At 39.6% G+C, this 14,452-nt stretch overlaps 1 long non-coding RNA gene across 1 annotated transcript in view; it reads right to left on the bottom strand.

Annotated features, from left to right (window-relative positions):
- Nucleotides 1-1,610: 1,610 nt before the first annotated feature.
- LOC104999087 overlaps nt 1,611-14,452 on the bottom strand; it is a 283,904-nt gene continuing 271,062 nt past the window's right edge. The window contains exon 7 of the long non-coding RNA XR_826542.1: nt 1,611-4,283. This is a non-coding gene — a long non-coding RNA (uncharacterized LOC104999087). The remainder of the gene's footprint in view (nt 4,284-14,452) is intronic.

Below are 14,452 nucleotides of genomic sequence, written 5' to 3' on the forward strand. Positions count from 1 at the left end.
TAATGTCTGGGAAAGACTGACAATTTACAGGTATTCAAATCATTCTGTTTCTTCCCTCATTTCCTCCCTAATTCTTATTTTCCATCAGCTAAATTTGGCCACAAAAATGTGATAGTGAAAAACCCTTTTTCTCTATTAAATTTAAGAAGTTATTTAACAAAACAATTCATTTCAAAACAAAAACTAAAATAATTTTCTTAGTTAATGAAAGAATTATCTCAATTGAGAATAAGTGTATATTTAATTTTGTTATCAAGTTTCCAGTCCATTCTCAGTGTTCATCCATTTTCCCTACAATTTAAAACTTTTAAAAAAAGGAATAACATTTTCATTGCCTAAGGGAAAATAAGATTTTATATTCAAAACAACAAAGCTCACAGAAAGCAAAGAATAAAACACATATATTCTGAGCTATTTCCTCTTAGGTATAAGAAAATCAAGTTCATGGAATTAAAATTACTTAGGGTTATGAAATCAGTGTAAGTTTCACAAGCAAATGCAGTTAAGACAATTATTTGTAATTTATAGACTAACACTTTTTTTTTTTTGCTTACTGAGGTTATTGGGTACAATAAAATATTAATCTTCATTGGAAATGTTCATGAATATTAAATTTTCTCCAGCTTTTAACTATATTTTTAAGACACTAGTAGTGTTAGAAGACTTGATCTTGTATGTGACATTTTGAAGAATGACAACCATACTCTTCAGTACTGATGATGCCTTTTTAAACCCTATAGATTTAAACTCTGAGCATTTGAATTTATTACAGTCTATTTTAATATAACCTTCCTTGAAAGAAGGTTTAACATTTTGCTTATAATCTAAAATTCTGATGAGGAAAAGAATCTTGCTGCCTTTTCTACTTGAGATGTAAAGAAAGCAAACAGATGTCAGAACTTCAGAATAATAGCATTCTGTTGTTGGAAGGGAACTTAAAACAAATTCCCTTATTATATTGAAGAGCAAACGCCAGTGGTTTAAAGTCCTATTTCAAATAAGTATCAGAGTCAGGACTGGAGTGCAACCTACCAGAGTGGATGGGTGGGGGTGCGCGTGCACAGCGGTGGCGAGGGGAGTGGTATGGTAATGTGTATGCTAACTTGTGTTTGCCTCTGTATATTGTTATATACGGTCGCTAAGTCATGTCCAACTCTGTGATCCCATGAACTACAGCCTGCTGGGATCCTCTCTCCATGGGATTTTCCAGGCAAGAATACTGCAGCAGGTTGCCATTTCCTTCTTCAGGGGAATCTTCCCCACCCAGGGACAGAACCCGTGTCTCCTGAATTGATAGGCAGGTTCGTTACCACTGAAGCCATCAGGGAAACCTCTCTGTATACTGATGGCAAATTTAACACTCAAAAATGTCTGCTCTACTGAAAGTTGGGAGGGAGAATTTTACTATTTTTCTCCAAGCAGTTTTGCATCCAAGTTTTAGGGTTCACACATGTGCTTCCAGCATTCCATGAACATTAAACAGTTCTTATTTTTATATCATTTTAATTGTTTTCAAACAATAAGTAAAGAAACAAATCACATGAACAACTAAATGTATTAGACACCAGATTTTAACTCATTAGAACTCTTATATACAAATCTTTGCAGCTTAGTTAACCTGCTTTTCTGAAGACCTTGGAATAAAGCAGGAATCACAAATGACATCAGGGACCAAGGAGGTAACATGAGGGACTGAAGGCCGTGAGGACGCAGCTGCATCTCATCCAGGCAGCTGATCTCTGTGTGAGGAAATACAGAGCCAATGTCGGCCACACTGATTCTCTCAAGTCAAGAACAGAACCCTGTGTCTCTATGAAATTAGGAAAGCAGGAAAAAAAAAATTACTAGTTAAGGATTCAACCACTGACTAACTTCATCACCACCTGTTCTAATTAACTGACTAACCATAAGGTGAAAACGTAAGTCAATGAAAGAGATATAACACAGCATAAGGACCCAGAATGTCCCGGGACTGAAAACATCACCCTCATTTGAAGTGTTTCATGACCACCTGCAAGTACTTAAGTCAAAGACTCAATCTGCATCTGTCAAATAGAGAATAACAATACCACCTCATGGGAGTCAGTGGAAATTAAATGAGATAATACACACAGATACTGAGGCAGAGCACCAGCCTTCTAGTAAACCTCTCTTGTCACTGTCATCACCATTTATTTGGGGACTGTTTCTCCAAGAACAAGCTGAATTGAGTCAGTGGACTCAATAATACAATACAGCATACAAGTGAACACGTACTCTGTAAGAAAAAAACAAACTCCAAAAAAATGCATATATATTTTGGTCTTTTAACACAAATGTATCAAATGGTTCTATAAAACAATTTATCTTCAATGTACTTACAAGTCAAAAATTACTGATTTATAAATACAATATTCACCTAATAAAGAACACAATTATACACAGGAAGAGAAAATATAGGATGAGATTCCCCCAACATAGATTATCATTTAAAGCTATAGTCTTTTATGTAGTACTCGGCATAATCTGCCTGATTTCTTAAAACTGTAACTGCTCTTGGCCCTATTAAAATCCATAAAGGCTATCATTTTTAGATTAATTTTTTGAAGTCATTTGTATGAGATTTTTTATTTTTCTTCAGTATCAAATTTTAGTAATTTAGGAAGCTTTTCTTTCCCCAACCACATTACAGATAACCATTGGTTTCAACAGAATTGTTTAATAAAATTGTTTCCATTTGTAAGAAGAGACATTTGTTACCATTGGAAGATCAATAGTCTATTAGGTTTTCTGCTTCAATCAGACTCTCCAACCTATTGCCTCTGTGGTATAACCAGAAAAAGCACTAGTATATTTCAAGGAACTTAGTCAACACAGGAAAATGAGGTGAAAATTTAAAAGATAATTTACCTTCAAAGCTACTATAAATTTAAGCTTGTGCAAAAATAGATCATTGTAATAGTAAGTTAATCGAACCAATTTAAAATAACTTTAAAACATGGATTTATATATAAGGATTTATATAGTGCTTTTGCTATTTAGTTTCAAACACATTTGTAACTTTATAGGCATGCTTCCTAAATAAATATAAATAAGAGTAATCAAAGAGATAAATCTTTTCTTCTGTAAAGTTTAGAAGTCAAGGAAACAAGCCTCCAGATACTTGAATAACACAATACTCAAAGAGGAGATGGGAGGAAAATAAAAACAGGGAAGTTAAGGGCTTTTCTGTATCTGTACACAGGAACAGAAAAGCCCTTAACTTTTCTGGCTATATTCTCCATATGTCTCCCAAGAAAGTTCTCAAGTACAGAGCATCATCTTTTTCCTCAAAATGTTTAGGACTGAAGGCCAAAGTTCAAAAATTGCTCTGGAGCTTTCCAACTTCATTTTTGTCAAACCAGATAACTCATTGTATAAAAGGACCAATTTGTGAGAAGCCAGACGACAGACACCACAGGTGAAATTCTACTAAAGAAGCCTGCGTTGTATTGTCACAGGGCTTGACTCTGAAACTGAAGCCAATTAGTTCATACAAACAAATATCTGAAATCCACCTCGGTTAACTTTTATTTCTCGACTCATCACACTGGAGTATCAAACCTCATTTTCCAAAAGATCAAGGAGTTGCCAAATTAAAAAAAAAAAAAAAGGAAAAGCACGCATAAGTTGACTAACGTTTCATACAACGTAAAGAATACGCCTTGCAAAACACAACCAGATTCCTAGCCAACAGAAAAGGTTAACATCAAAAAAAAAGCGCGACCTTTCTCGGCGAACAGCGCTAGGTGGCAGAAGAGAGTCGGGTAGGCGCCAGCTCTGAGCCAAGCTGAGGCCTGTGCTGCTCTTCCGCTCACCTTCTTGGTCTCACAGAGTAGCTATTTAGACTGACCTGATTCCAACCCGCGGCCACCTCATCAACGGGAAACCGTATGAGCTAAATACAATCCTCTGAAGCTTCCACTGCATCTTATCTGACTGGCGGAATTAGGCCCAAACTGAAGGGACCAGGCTGGACAGCCCTTTCCCTCAGTCTAGCATATCACCAGTCACCAGACAGCGCCACATAAGTAAGAGAAACATGCCCCAGACGGCGGTTGGGGACCCTTTCCCCCCTAAAAAAGGAAAAAAAAAAAAAAGATGAATTACTTACAAATACAGAATCTCCGGAGGAAGAGCTGAGAGGGCGCCTGCTCTCTGAGACGCCGAGGCCTGAACCGGCTTCATCTGATCCGGCTTTAAGATCACGCGCGGTGCCTGCTGGGATGCCGCTAGTGGACCTCGTGTTGGTGGCGATCGCAGACCTGGAGGATGTTTTCTAGGCGTCAAGCTTCAGTAGTCACCTAAGCCACCTAAGCCTCATTTTATTTCAAAAACGTGAGGCTAATAACAGTACTTATTTAAAGGGTTGTTGTGAGGAGTGAAACAGGTGATCCATACAAAGTGCTTTGGTGCTTTGTCAGAACCATACTCAATCAATGTGAGCTGTGGATCTGCCCACCATCAAATGCGACAGGAAATGGGAGGGGGTTGATAAAGAACAATCATCATTATCACCGTTATTGTTATTAACATTCTCTTCATGTCCTCTTTGCTCCATCTAAACCAGATGCATTGCGGTTTTTGCTGGCACCCCCTGTAATGTCTCCTGTCTCTTTAGAATTCACAGCTCTTGCTATAGAATCACATACAATTGATTCTGAAGTCTGTGTGCCTGCCTGCGTGCTAAGTTGCTTCCGTAGTGTCCAACTCTTTGCGACCCCCATGGACTGTAGCCCGCCAGGCTTCTCTGTGCATGGTAATCTCCAGTCAAGAATACTGGAGTGGGTTGCCATGTCCTCCTCCAGGGAATCTTAACGACCCAGGAATCTAACCCAAGTCTCTTATGTCTCCTGCATTGGCAGGTGGGTTCTTTACTAGCGTCTCCTGGGAAGCCTCTTGTGAAGGCTACCTCTGCCATTTACCAGCTATGTAACTTTGGGCAACTGGTTTCATTTTTCTGAGCCTCAGTTTCTCCACATGAAGAATAAGGATAGCAATAGGATTTCTCTTCATAGGTTACTTATGATAATATGATGCCGTAGCACCTCATGCAGAGTAAGAATTCACCAGACATCCTTGTAAATAATTAGTATTTACTTTGTTTGGCATATGCTGTCCATCTAAAACCTACTTTTTCTTTAAGGCTCATCCATTCTGTCATGTAAAATATATTCTTATGTCTCTTTCATACTCTTGGGGATTAATAAGTGAATTGGACTTAGCTTCTGAGCTTCAGGTATCAAGGAGTTCCTAACATGGGAGCAGGAACAAGTCAAGTGTACATTGCTCTTAGTGAAATGTAGTGTTAAATGACCAATGAAGCATTTATTTTAGAGATGGTGTTAATTTCACCCTGGAAGAATCTGAGAAGGGAGACAATGTGTACCATCGTGATTAGAAGAATAGAGTTTTGTGTTACATCTGAGTTCAGCTTTGCCACTTGTTAGCTGATCACTTGGGATGAATCATAATACTGTCTCTGAATCTCACTTTGTGTTCCTGTAAAACAGATTTATTTGGAAGGAATGATGCTAAAGCTGAAACTCCAGAACTTTGGCCACCTCATGCGAAGAGTTGATTCACTGGAAAAGACTCTGACGCTGGGAGGGATTGGGGGCAGGAAGAGAAGGGGACGACAGAGGATCAGATGGCTGGATGGCATCACTGACTCGATGGACGTGAGTCTGAGTGAACTCCGGGAGTTGGTGATGGACAGGGAGGCCTGGTGTGCTATGGTTCATGGGGTCGCAGTCAGACATGAGTGAGTGACTGAACTGAACTGAACATAGGTAATATCATCATTAACACTTTGTGATACTGAACACACTTTGTGTGTAACACTTTATGATGGGGATACTGAATATGGTTCTTGAATTATGGGGTGGATTCAGTATAAGTTTGGGGCAAGGAGATGAGGAAAACTCAAAAGTGAAAAAGCACAGAACATCTGAAGCAATCTGAGAGCGGCTCACTTTGGCCTCATCAAACATTAAAGTGTGTAGTTTGGGAGACCACCTGTCCTGGTTTGTCTGGAATGATCTGTTCTCCAGGGAAGCAGGACTTTAAATACTAAAACTGAGTAAGTCCTGGGAAAACCAGGATGAGTTGATTACCCTAGACTTAGAGGACTGTGGCCCAGGAAACTAGGGTCTTAAAGGCCATGCCGTAGGGGTTAGGCTGTATTTGTACGCAATAAGGAGCTCTTGAAGTTCTTGAGTGGGGGAAATAACTGTTCAGAAGTGTGTTTCAGTAGTCTACAATATGAATGCTTTCTCTATTCCTTACCAAATCAGTATCCTCATGGCTCCCCCACGGTCTTTCGTTTGTCTGCTCTCTACCACTAACATGTCATCTGTATTAAAGATGTGTATGTGTGTCCTCATAATTTTATAATAGAATCTCCTTCATACAAAGTTTGGATCTTATTACTATCTTCAGTATGTACTGAACTGATTAAAACCATGATTCTATGGGCTTCTCTGGTGGCCCAGATAATAAAGAATCTGTCTGCAATGCAGGAGACCTGGCTTCAGTCCCTCGGTCAGGAAGATCCCCTAGAGAAAGGAACGGCTATCCACTCTAGTATTCTGGCCTGAAGAATTCCATGGATGGAGGAGGCTGGCGGGTTACTCTTTGTGACATGGGGTCACAAAGAGTCAGACACAACTGGGCAACTAATACTTATAATTCTATACAGTATAATATAAATTGACATTTACTATTCATCTCAGTTTGAAAATGAACATCAGTTTTCTGTGTGCCTAGTAATTTTTCTTCTGGTGACACATAAAGTCAATTTATTAAAATATCGATTGGCAAATCTATACATAAAATCAGTTCAGTCACTCAGTCATGTCCGACTCTTTGCAACTCCATGAACTGTAGCATGCCAGGCCTCCTTGTCCATCACCAACTCCCAGAGTCCACCCAAACCGACGTCCATCGAGTCGATGATGCCATCCAACCATTTCATTCTCTGTCGTCCCCTTCTCCTCCTGCCCTTAATCCTTCCCAGCATCGGTCTTTTCCAATGAGTCAACTTGCATCAGGTGGCCAAAGTATGGGAGTTTCAGCCTCAGCATCAGTCCTTCCAATGAACACCCAGGACTGATCTCCTTTAGGATGGACTGGTTGGATTTCCTTGCAGTCCAAGGGACTCTTAAGAGTCTTCTCCAACACCACAGTTCAAAAGCATCAATTCTTCGGTGCTCAGCTTTCTTTATAGTCCAACTCTCACATCCATACCTCACCACTGGTAAAACCATAGCCTTGACTAGATGGATCTTTGTTGACAAAGCTTTTTAATATGCTGTCTAGGTTGGTCATAACTTTACTTACAAGGAGTAAGTGTGTTTTAATTTCATTGCTGCAATCGCCATCTGCAGTGATTTTGAAGCCCAGAAAAATAAAGTCAGCCACTGTTTCCACTGTTTCCCCATCTATTTGCCATGAAGTGATGGGCCCGGATGCCATGATCTTAGTTTTCTGAATGTTGAGCTTTAAGCCAACTTTTTCACTCTCTTCTTTTACTTTCATCAAGAGGCTCTTTAGTTCTTCTTCACTTTCTGCCATAAGGGTGGTGTCATCTGCATATCTGAGGTTGTTGATATTTCTCCCAGCAATCTTGATTCCTTGGAATCAAGCACAATCTTGATTAGCTTGTGCTTCTTCCAGCCCAGCGTTTCTCATGATGTACTCTGCATATAAGTTAAATAAGCAGGGTGACAATATACAGCCTTGATGTATACCTTTTCCTATTTGAAACCAGTCTGTTGTTCCATGTTCAGTTCTAACTGTTGCTTCCTGACCCGCATACATTTTTCTCAAGAGGCAGGTCAGGTGATAATCCTCTGTAAAATGTAAAAGAGTATTCTTCCCTTTTCTGGTAAAATTTTGAAATAAAGAAGTTTTTCTTATTTATTAATTTATTCAGTCATTCAACCAGCAAATGTACCTTAGTGGTTATTATGTGCTGGGTGCTAGCCTGTGGCCTCAGATACAAATAAGGAATCAGGGTTCCTCACTTTATTAGGTGGCTGGTTAAATCCTTGTAAGGCAGAGCAACAGAGTATTCTCTGCAAAGTTCAAGTGAGCTTAAGGTCATTTTCAAATGCTTAACTAACCTCATGCAAAGGCCTCTTTTAGGCACCATAAAATCAACAATCGAGTATAAAAGAATTAACTTATTTCTATGCATAAGGAACTGTGGAGGAAACCAAGATATAGTAGTCAGTGAGATACTAGAGCATTTCAGCTTTAGAATACAGGTTCTAGAGTCAGAAAGGCATGGATTCAAATCCCAACTTTGTGTCTCACTTACTTACCTTTGACAAGATATTAACCACTCTAATCCTCAGTTTCTTCACATTCAGAATGGGAACAAAATAGTATCTGCTTCAGAAGGCTGTTATAAGACTAAAACGAGATTATGCATGGAAGGCACTTAGTGGCCCTGAATATGTTATATGCAAGGAATATGTTCCTGAAGCCCTCAGATAATCTAAGACTGACCCAAACAGAGGATGGAGGGCACTTTTATCTACTGGCTACAAAGGGACTTCCTGGTAGTCAGTTCATTCATTCATTCACACAAGAATATAATCGCTTGGCTGATCAAACCTTGAAATTATGAGATTCTTGGGCTTCCCTCATAGCTCAGTTGATAAAGAATCCGCCTGCAATGCAGGAGACCCGGTTCAATTTCTGGGTCGGGAAGATCCTCTGGTGAAGTTAAAGGCTACCCACTCCAGTATTCTTGGGCTTCCCTGGCAACTCAGCTGGTAAAGAATCCACCTGCAATGCGGGAGACCTAGTTTCAATCCCTAGGTTGGGAAGAACCCAGGAGAAGGGAAAGGCTACCCACTCCAGTATTCTGGCCTGGAGAATTCCATGGACTGTATAGTCCATGGGGTCACAGAATTGGACATGACTGAGTGACTTTCACTTGGCACATTTTGGTTTGGTTGGGTTCCTGGGAGGCAGACTCTGTGTGGAGGTGAGCATTTGGGAGATTTATTAAGGAATACTGTAGGGATCAGTACATACAGAAGGGAAGGATACAGCTGTAAGAGGGCCCCAGTCAACCCTCCAGGATGCTCTGAGGCTGAGATGGCTCTTCTAGGGCATCCAGTATTAGGACTTTCATCCCCTTGTTGTAACCAGTTCTTGGAGGGAAGGGGTTATGGTCTTGAGCAGGGCAGCTCTTTTCAGATGAGGCGATCTCCAGAGAGACACTGACCTGAGGCCAGTCAGATTATTTCTCTTACAGCAAGCAGCTAATTAGGCCCTCAAGTGGGGATGTTGGCAATGTAGCATCCCATCCACTGCACAAGTGACTGTCATAATTTCAGGTGTTGTATAGTGGTATAATTTTGAAATTATATACATGACTACCTTTGTGTGTATATTCCCTGTTACTACTATTTTGCTACCTTTAGCCACTTCTTAATTTCTTATCTGTTTGCAGTGTCTATCTCATAGCATTTTGGTGAAGATTAAAAATCATATAATGTATGTAAGGTACTTTGCAAAGTTCCTGGCATGCAGCAAATGTCTGGTTTGTGTTAGCTATTTTTTTATTAAGAGAAGGTCTTGGAATATAGAAGGACTCAGTAATAAATGGAGAAAAGGAAACTATGTTAAAATTCTAAAACTTACATACTGACTTTAAGCACTGAGCCTGTCACTGGCAAAGTTTACATTATGGTATTTGACTAGTGGGTGTCTTGGGCTAGTCTTAAGTCAACATTAAATAAAGATTTGGGTTTTGGCACCTAGTAGGAAGTCCTGGCCAGACTGTGAACATTCTTCTCTCTCTCTTTAAAAAAAATTTTTTTTTTTCACTCCCTCCTATGAGAAGGGAATGTGGAATGTTAGAATGATACTCTTGTCCATTTGGGGAATGAACATGAAAATAATGATAACAGGAAAGGGATAGAACTAAAACCTACTTACTAAACGATCTAAATTCAAGTTACAGGGTATTTATCGCTCAATTAGGTCTTCATATCATTTTTTCATGTTAATTATCTCATTTGAATCCTTAGAACATGTATTCCCTTAGCCAGTGACCAAAATTCTGTAACTGCTTTTTAATTTACTGAACTAATCAGCACTAACAGACAGAATGATAATCTTCCTTTTCACTGTCTTATGAAAGTGAAAGTCACTCAGTTGTGTCCGATTCTTTGCGACCCATGAACTATATAGCCCATGGAATTCTCCAGGCCAGAATACTGGAGTGGTTAGCTTTCCCTTCTCCAGGAGATCTTCCCAACCCAGGGATCAAACCCAGGTCTCCCACATTGCAGGCAGATTCTTTACCATCTGAGCCACAAGAGAAGCCCAAGAATACTGGAGTGGGTGATCTATCCCTTCTCCAGCGAATCTTCCCAACCCAGGAATCGAACTGGGTCTCCCACATTGCAGGTGGATTCTTCACCAACTGAGCTATCAGGGAAGTCTTAGGGGCATGGTTATCTTTTTAAAGTATATTTCATGTTCCTATTGGTAAAAGAAGCTTCAAAACAAAGCCTTCCTACCGTTGTCCTGCTCCTGCTGCTGCTAAATCGCTTCAGTTGTGTCCGACTCTGTGTGACCCCATAGATGGCAGCCCACCAGGCTCCCCCGTCCCTGGGATTCTCCAGGCAAGAACACTAGAGTGCGTTGCCATTTCCTTCTCCAATGCATGAAAGTGAAAAGTGAAAGTGAAGTCGCTCGGTCGTGTCCAACTCTTAGCGACCCCATGGACCGCAGCCTTCCAGGCCGTCCATGGGATTTTCCAGGCAAGAGTACTGGAGTGGGGTGCCATTGCCTTCTCTGTGTCCTGCTCCTACCCAACCCCTAAAATGGGGTTCAAATGAATATTTAGGGATCAGGAACCATGTCCTATTCTGATTGTGTTTCATTTTATTCTGGTTTGTTTTATTGATCCACCTAGAGCAGCGCTTGGAAGGCAGTGGGTACTCAATGAAAATCTGTTGCATGAATGAATGAATTGAGGAGCTGGGAACAACATTGGAGTCCTTATTTTAGAATCCTGTTCAGGGAGATGGAGGCATATGCAGGAGGGTGCTGAGCTGTCTGAGTCACAGCAAGAACCTAGGTCTCTGAAGTTTCCACTGCAATACATTTCTGCATTTTGTATTCTGGGAACCCAAGGAAATCTGCTCATAGCATTGCTGTACAATTATCCCCACCCCAGGCATTCCTTTTCTTAGAGCTATTTTCTTCTCTAAAGCTAGATGTTGAATAGAGCATGTTTTCCTCATTGCAGGCCCATAAAATAATTTATTAATATCATGTCCCATTTACCTTCATGCTTTTTTTCTTTCATATCTTTGGGAAACTTTCTTTTATTTTTAGGGTATATCAGATGCCTTCTTTAATGATTCCTTGTAGTTCTGAGGTTCTTCTTAATTACCTACTTAATTCTACAAATTTGGAATAGATCTAGATCATACACTAGATAGAGAAATCAGGACAAGAGCAAGTTGGAGACATGTAAACCTTTAGATCAATTATTATTAAAATCTGTATACTCCCAGTGCACCAGCCCCAAGCATCCAGTATCGTGCATTGAACCTGGACTGGCGACTCGTTTCATATATGATATTATACATATTTCAATGCTATTCTCCCAAATCATCATCAGGATGGGGAACACATGTATGCCTGTGGCGGATTCATTTCGATATATGGCAGAACCAATACAATATTATAAAGTTTAAAAATAAAATAAAAATTTAAAAAAATCTGTATACTCATCTTCAATAGAGAAAAGTATTTCCTGAAAATCTTCTATGATTTTGCCTCACTAACAAAGGAATGATAATAGCATTCTGGTGAATTTATTCACAGTATTTTTCTTGTTGACATATTTTCTCCTATGTTATAATCAGAGTGTACCACACTAAGATCTACAAATTCTACCTGTCTATTCAACATTATATGATAAGCATTTCCATTTTTAAGATATCCTTTATATAACGTTCATTGGCTGTACAATGTTCCATTACAGGCATACATCACAACTGACTTTACACTTTTTCTAAAGGTGGACATGAATGCTTTTTTTCCCCATCATTTGGTATTATTGACCAAGTAGGCCTGAATATTTGGGGTCATATAGCCTTTTCCATGTTTTGGGCAGCTTCCTTAGGACACATACCCAAAGTAGAATTACTGAGTCAAATAGACTAGACATTTTTATGGCTCTTCAATCACATATGATCAAATTCTTGGTTGGGGGATAGAATTCTTTGTTTAATAAATTGGAAGAAAGGGTAGCTATGGTGATTTTCCTGCAATCACTATTGCCAGGCAAGCAACTGAGTTCAATGGTGTGAACAGAGAGAGTTGTTTTAAGGAAGTGTCCACCTTTCAGCCCAACCTCTGGAGACTTATTAGAATTCTAATGGATCAGAAAATGATTTCTGAGAGATCTGCACTAGAAACTCTAGCTAGACTTCACTGTTGACTCTTCTTAATCCTGAGAGATCTGCACTAGGAACTCTAGCTAGAGTTCACTGTTGACTCTTAATCCTATTTTGGTCTGTTACAGTTATCTAATAAGCAGAAAAAAGAAAGCTTTTCAGATAAACACATTTTTATGTCCTTCCTTCTAATGATAGGTTCTGAAGTTGAGACTTAAAAGAGACAGAATATTATGACTCTGAACATTTCTGTAACATTAAGTCACACTGTCAGAAGCCACTATGATTTAAATTTAAATTTAGATTATGATTTAGACCCTGATCAAATAGGGTCCTCGGGGCCTGGGTTCACCACTTGAAGCTCATAGAAGTGAGACGGAGAGATTCCTCTAGAGGTGGGACCCTTAGGAACACATCTGAGTAAGTCAGGCAAACCCTTAGAACACATCTGAGTAAGTCAGACCCTTAGGAACACATCTGAGTAAGTCAAGTATCTGGATGTTTAAATCAGGACAAAGAGACTCCCATCTATTCTTCAACCACACGTCTAACTTTTGGGTAAAAAAAAAAACAAAAAAAACTTCCTTTCCTGCATGTTTATTTCTCAAAGCAAAGAAGACTCTGTGATGTGTCAGAGACCCACTGCATGATGACGACAGCGAGCTCAGCCCTGGGGGTGGGAGGGAGACTCAAGAAGGAAGAGATATGTTATACATACAGCTGATTCGTGTTGTTGTACAGCAGAAACTAAGACAATGCTGTAAAGCAATTCTACTCCAAAGGAAAAAAAATACAATAGATAAAAAATTTATGCTGATCCCCCAAATTTAAAAACAATTAAAAGAACCAATAACACCTCCTATCATTTGCACATGCTCTCCAGTTTTATGAGTGATTTCACACACATTACCCTCACAAGAGCCTTGAGAGCTTAATACCTTTTGAATCATGATTTTACAGATAAAACAGTGAAGGCTCAGGTGCATCTCTGATTTCCCTTCAGTCACCAGGCCAGCAAAAGACTGAATGAAGACCTCAGTTCCTCTGATCTCAAATCTTGTAAGTTTATTACTCCCTTCATCATAAAGGACCAAAGACAGAAATATATTAGGTGACTATCAAAAATCCTGCAGTCATTTAAAAGAAAACCTCTGAATATGAGAATTACAATTGACAGAAGGTAGAAATAAATAGTAATAATAATAAAATTGGGTCAGAACTATTATGGAGCCCAAGCCAGCAGAGAAAACGGGAAAACAGAATATCCACCTTCCAATTACAGATGAGCTACTTATTGAGGCCAAGGAAGACACTGTACCCAGAAGAGCTTGAGATCGTGCCCTGAAACACACCTTTTCCATTCAAATAGCTTTCCCCACAGCCAATTTCTCATCATTCAGAAGACAGATTATGCACCTCACAGTCAGGTCTTCGTAAGTACATACATTTTGTGCTGCCTTTAAATCATCAGTGTGTCATTTGGAATGTTCTTAAGATTTTAAGAGATCTCTATAGAGTATCTGAGCCAGCTCCTATTCTGAGAAATGTGGAATATTTTGAGTTGGAAGGAAGTCAGGTCTGCAAAGTTGTGCCTTGTTCAAAGAAAGAGGAAAAAGAATGGGTCTCCTACAGGTAAGATGCTTTTTGAACCATGATTGAGGGAGAACCAGTCTTGCTGTCTTTCAATAGTTCTTTCAGCTAATAAGATAGAAATGCTACCCTACTGGAAAGGTTGAAGCTCTCACCTCTTCAACACTTCCATGAAAGGAGAAATGAATTATCTGGCTGGTGAGAAGATGAACAGTCTGACGTCTGTGGTCTGTGTTTCCTTACTAGAAGACCTGGATGAGTTAGATGCTGTTCTGTTCCTCTGGCTGCACTCTCTCCATCTCCCTAGATTCCTCTTATGCTAAGAAACCATTCAGAATTCCCCTTTGAGTATCTGTCCACGTTAGGGTTTCCAATTGGGCTTGTACTCTGGTGCCTGTGTACTTTCT

This window comes from Bison bison, unplaced genomic scaffold, assembly GCF_000754665.1.
Source record: "Bison bison bison isolate TAMUID 2011002044 unplaced genomic scaffold, Bison_UMD1.0 scf7180017864343, whole genome shotgun sequence".
In the NCBI taxonomy this organism is placed as follows: domain Eukaryota; kingdom Metazoa; phylum Chordata; class Mammalia; order Artiodactyla; family Bovidae; genus Bison; species Bison bison.